We start from the raw sequence: 6,186 nt of genomic DNA on the forward strand, positions 1-6,186 counted from the left end.
CGACCTCGTGGCTTATTTCGCTTCGTCGATCTAGAGGGCAAACAGTTCAAGATTCGTTAATTAGTATATAGTAATAATGAATATGAAATTATAGATGGGGTAAAACAATGAAAATGATATATACCTCGTCGGAACCTTCCGTCATGGCAGAGTTTTGTTCCACATTGTCATCAACGCGGTGCTCGGCTCATCATTGCCATCACCGGACATGTTGAGGAATATGTCCGCCTGGCAACCCTCATCCTCAGTGTACGTTATTGGAATGTTGGAGCCACTAGCACCAGCAATAATCTGCTCCATTATATACCTTGCATCCTCTTCGTCTCCCATCTCAACTAATTTAAACACACATGAAATCATGCATACATTAAATTAAAAATTGTATCATAGACTTTGATGTAGCATCAACGAATCATTCAGCATCAAAGTTTGATTTGTTGATTTCATGAAACCAAAACTTCACTATTCTAGTGGTTGAATGAAGTAATGCATAAAACTATAAAAGCATAATAAAAAAACATATTCAGGTTTTGGTCGTACATATATGTTGTTATGCATAAATATTTGGATGAGCATAAAAAACATTTGTGCCATTTTGTCTAGCAATATTCTAGTCTTCTACATTTAACGTCAGGTTAAGTGAGTTTATATTGGTTTTCGTAATGGAAGGTTCAACTTGGTCTTCTACATTTGTTTTTTAACTTAACGTCCACATTTTGATGCATCCATATAAATGGGAAAAAAATTACAAGATAATCCTTAAAATTTTGCATCAGTAAATCTAGAAATGCATGAGCACATCATATTATAAAAGAAATTGCATCTTTTATTAATAGGAATATCGGATAAATGAATTTGGAAATTACTTGAAGCCATTTGAAGCTAAGTTTACTGCGGCTAAATATTTAAAGCATAACTCTAAGTTTAATTACTCCATATTAATAGGAATATCAATTAACAATAAAAGAAATTAACTAAATAGTAATACACAATTATAATTAAATAAAAACAATGAATACACAATTATAATGAAATAAAAAAGTAATACACAATTATAATTAAATAAAAACAATGAATACATGATTATAATGAAATAAAAAAGTAATACACAATTATAATTAATTACTCCATACTATAAACAATTAACCTATTTGAAGCTATTAAATAAAAACAGTAATACACAATTATAATTAAATAAAAAATAGTAATACACAATTTCAATGAAATTAAAATGGTAGAAAAGGGGGCCCTTGAATCAGTAAGGGCCCCGGTTCCGGGGGGTAGGGCGTGCCGGCCCGTACCGGCCGGCGGGGAGATCGACAGCGAGGTGGGCGCATGGATGGCGGGCGACGGCGGGGTGAGCGCACGGACATCGGAGCGGGCGCTCGGATAGCGAGCCATGGTGCACACAGCGCAGGTGGACGACGCGTACGGCGGTCGGGGCGGGCGCGACGGCGGGGACGGACGACGACGCGGGCGGATCAACAGCGGGGGTCTCGGACGGGGCGGGCGACGATAACGGTGGCCAGGGCGGGCGGAGGCGGGGGCCAACGCTCGGACGGCGGGCAGGCCGGGGCACCACGGGCGATGGCGGACGGGGCAGGAGGACGACGGCGGCCGGGGCTTGCGGACGGCAGCTGGGCAACGGACGGGAGCGGGCGGACGACGGCGGTCAGGGCAGGTGGACGGCGATCGGGAGACGAGCGGGCACGGTGTGGCGGATTGAGCAGAGTGTGGGAGACGAGGCATAGGGGAGAAAGGAGCGTGTCTGAAACCCCCTCCTCCAGTCCCAGGTTGACTATGCAACTGGGACTAAAGGACCTTTAGTCCCGGTTGCAAATTCAACCCGGGACTAGTCCCAGTTGCAATTTGCACGCGGGACTAAAGGATGCTTTTCGCACGAGAGCTGAAAATGCACCCTTTAGTCCCAGGTTGACTTTGCAACTAGGACTAAAGGCCTTTCTGTTTTGCAATTACAATTTATATATGTTTTAAGTTGTTTGCCACTAGTTTTGTTAAAAAAAATAAAAACTTTACATATTTTGACATGCAAAAATATATTAAATTAGCAAATATATTTAAAATAAGTTTGAATCAATCATTAATTCTATACTAGTTGTTTAAGTTTTTAAAATAATTATTTTAATGCATCACTATCATCAACAAACTATTCAATTAAATAATTTGCAAGCGCAAAAAATGCAATTGATGTATGTGCTTCAGTTAACATTGTTTATATTGATTGAATAAATTTTCACCATAGAGTATTACAATATAATTCAAAGGTTCTGATGGCCATAGAGCATTACATCAAGATGAACCGTATTTAGTGCATTATGTAATGTTAAAAAACTTCTTCTTAACGAAAGTTGCTTGGTCATGATCGCGGCATAAGTATGGAGCCTCTTCTCTGGCTAGCATAAATGCTTGGGTCAACTTTGACAGCAAATGGAGGCATACCATCAAAGTTATCATAATCATCTGATTGGTCTATTTTGTCCACGACTCCCATGATTTTTATTTTACCTGGAAGAACTATGTGGCGCTTTGGCTCCCATGGGTTTTCTTTATCTTCTGAATTTTTCTTGGGTTTATTAGACATGTCCTTCACATAGAAAACCTAGTGCACATCATTGGCAAGGATGAATGGTTCATCATTATATCCAGTCTTGTTTAGGTCCACTATTGTCAGTCCATACTGATCTTTCATTACGCCACCTCTAGTTAGCTTCACCCAACAAAACAGAGGGATCTTCAGTGGTATGTATTCGAGTTCCCAGATCTCCTCTATGAAACCATAATATGAGTCCTTGCTCCAGTTGCTGTCTATGGCATCTATGCGGACACCACTATTCTGGTTGGTGCTTTTCAGGTCTTGGGCTCTCGTGTAAAATGTATAACCATTTATCTTGTAACCTTGGAATTTCACGATTGTGCAAGAAGGTCCCCTAGATAACCAAGCCACTATTCTGGTTGGTCCTTTTCAGGTCCTGGCCTCTCATGTAAAATGTATAACCATTTATCTCGTGACCTTGGAATTTCACGATTGTGCAAAAAGGTCCCGTAGATAACCAAGTGAGTTCTTCATGAATCATGGAGTTACCCATAAGGTGTTGACGCAACCAAGAGGCAAAAGTATCCATGTGATGATGTATAATCTAGACATCGAATTTCATTAGAAATTGGGAAAATAGAATCTTCTTGTGTTCCTCGATATACGGAGCCACAAAGGATGATTGCTGCAGAACAGTGAAGTGTGCTTTATGAAACAAATCAATATCATCGCTCAAACTTGATTTCCTTCCAAGGGTGTCTGTTCCCTGCAGCCTCCCCTCATGGCGTGATGTTGGAACCCTAATCGAATTAATTAAGTCAAGAAAATCAACACAAAACTCAATGACCTCCTCTGCTCCGTATCCCTTAACGATGCTTCCTTCTGGACGGGCACGATTAAGAAAATAGTTTTTTAGGACAGACATGAACCTGTCGAAAGGCCACATATTGTGCAGGAATACTGGACTGAGAATAGTAATTTCTTTGACGAGAAGAACCAGAAGGTGCATCATAATATTGAAGAAGAATGGTGGAAATACCAACTCAAAGCTGACAAGACATTGTACCACATCATTCTGTAGCTTTAGTAGCTGGGTTGGATCGATTGCCTTGTGCGAAATCACATTGAGAAATGCGCATAGCTTTACGAGCGCCAATCGTACATTCTCTGGTAGAATACCCCTTAGTACAACCGGAAGCAACTGGATCATCAACATGTGGCAGTGATGGGCTTTGAGATTTGTGAACTTCTTTTCTTTCATATTTATTATTTCCTTTATATTCAAGGAGTACCAGACGGAACCTTGATACTATTCATGCATTCAAACATTTTATCCTTCTCTTTCCTTGCTGACAGTGCAACTGGCAAGATGTAAGTAGTGCTGTTCGTTATCTCTCTTTTTCGGATGTAGGTCATCTTGTTGCTTCATATGTTTTAGGTCCTATCATGCTTCCAATGTATCTTTTGAGTTTCCATAACAACCCATGAAGCCTAGCACGTTCATGCAAAGATTCTTCGTCAAGTGCATCACGTCTGTTGCATTGTGAACCTCTACGAATTCCCAATAAGGTAGCTCCCAAAATATAGACTTCTTCTTCCACATGGGTGCACGTCCGTTATCGTCGTTCGGAACAGGTTCGCTACCAAGACCCTTTTCAAAGACTACCCTTACATCCTTTATCATCTCAAACATACTTTCCATTATGATGTGCAGGTTTTTTACGATGGTCTAGCGCCCTTTTGAAATGCATCCCTTTCTTTCTTTATGGGTGGTTAGTAGGAAGAAATCGACGATGGCCCATATACATGACCTTCCTACACTGTTTCAAATACATGATGTCTATGTCATCTAAATAGTGGGTGCAGGCCCGATATCTCTTATTTGTCCATCCTGAAAGGTTACTTAGCGCAAGCCAATCATTGATAGTTACAAACAACAATGCTCATAGGTCAAAGCTCTCTTATTTATCCTCATCCCACACACGTACACCTTCTTCCTTCTAGAGTAGTAAAAGTTCATCAACCAATGATCTTAGGTACACGTCAATGTTGTTGTCGGGTTGTTTTGGACCTTGGATAAGCACCGGTAGCATAATTAACTTCCGCTTCATGCACAACTAAGGAGGAAGGTTGAACATACATAGGGTCACAGGCCAAGTACTATGACCACTACTCAACTCACTGAATGGATTCAATCCATCAGTACTCAAACCAAATCTTATATTCCTTGCATCACTTTCAAAGTCTAGGAATGCTCTATCAATTGATCTCTACTGGCCCCCATCCGCGGGGTGTCTCAACATCTCATCTTGCTTACGTTCTTCTTTGTGCCATCATATCAATTTAGCATTTGCCTTATTTCTGAACAAATGCTTCAAACGTGGTATTATAGGGAAAATACCACATCACCTTCATAGAAACTCTCTTCTTGGGAGGCTACCCCTCGACATCACCAGGATCATCTCACCTGATCTTATACCGCAGCGCGCACACAAGACAAGCAACCAATTTCTCATATTCATCACCGCGATAGAGGATACAATCATTAGGGTATGCGTGTATCTTCTGAACCTCCAATCCCAGAGGGCAAACAATCTATTTAGCTTCATATGTTGTGGACAGTAATTCATTATTCTCGGTGAGAATGTTCTTTACAATTTTTAATATCCTCTAAAATGCCTTATCGGACACATCAGTTTTTGCCTTCCATTACAGCAGTTCTAGTGTGGTACCCATTTTTTTATGCCTCTGATTGCAATCTGGGTACAACAATTTTTTATGATCATGTATCATGCGCTGCAACTTTTCTGATTCCTTCTCAGTTTAGCAATCTCTGTGTGCATCCCATAGCACCTAACCAAGATCATCAATAGGGTTGTCTTCTGCAAACTCATCTTCATCAGCCTCACCCATTATATGTAGTATCTGCAAAAGCTTGGCCTGCAGCCCAATCCAGAATGTTGTTATCATCCTCCTCTTCCATTATAACCTCTCTTTTGCCATGCTTTGTCCAAACCAAATAGTTAGGCATGAAACCGTATCTAAACAAGTGGCTATGAATAGTCCCCCAGGAAGAGTAGTCTTTCTTATTACTGCATTGGAAGCATGGACAACATATGAATCCGTTCTCTGGCTTGTTGGCTTTGGCCACTTCGAGAAAATAATGCAAGCCATCAACAAACTCCTTGGTTCGTCTATCCGCGTTATAGATCCATTGTCGGTCCATCTGCATCGTATTACATGAGAAATGGACATAGGTCTTCGTATTAGATAAAGAACTTGATCAATATTAGGTAGGGGGAAAATAGAGTTAAGGTGATTATAATATTTGGCCCTTGCAAAAAATATTAGATAAATAAATTATTACATGAGAAATGGACATAGGTCTTCGTATTAGATAAATAACTTGATCAATATTCACAATTTACACCAATCAACCTTTGTAAAGATAAAAGTAATTCACATGAAAATTATACCATTCAATATTCATAACATTCACTAAAGATACATATAAAGATTACACTCATAACAAGACAATAAAGATACATATACACTAAAGATTATAGACGCTCCATAGTGGAGTTCACGTAGTTAATTATCCTAAAATAATGGTACAACATAGTAGAATGTTC

The sequence above is a fragment of the Setaria italica genome, chromosome I (genome assembly GCF_000263155.2).
Source record: "Setaria italica strain Yugu1 chromosome I, Setaria_italica_v2.0, whole genome shotgun sequence".
Lineage (NCBI taxonomy): Eukaryota > Viridiplantae > Streptophyta > Magnoliopsida > Poales > Poaceae > Setaria > Setaria italica.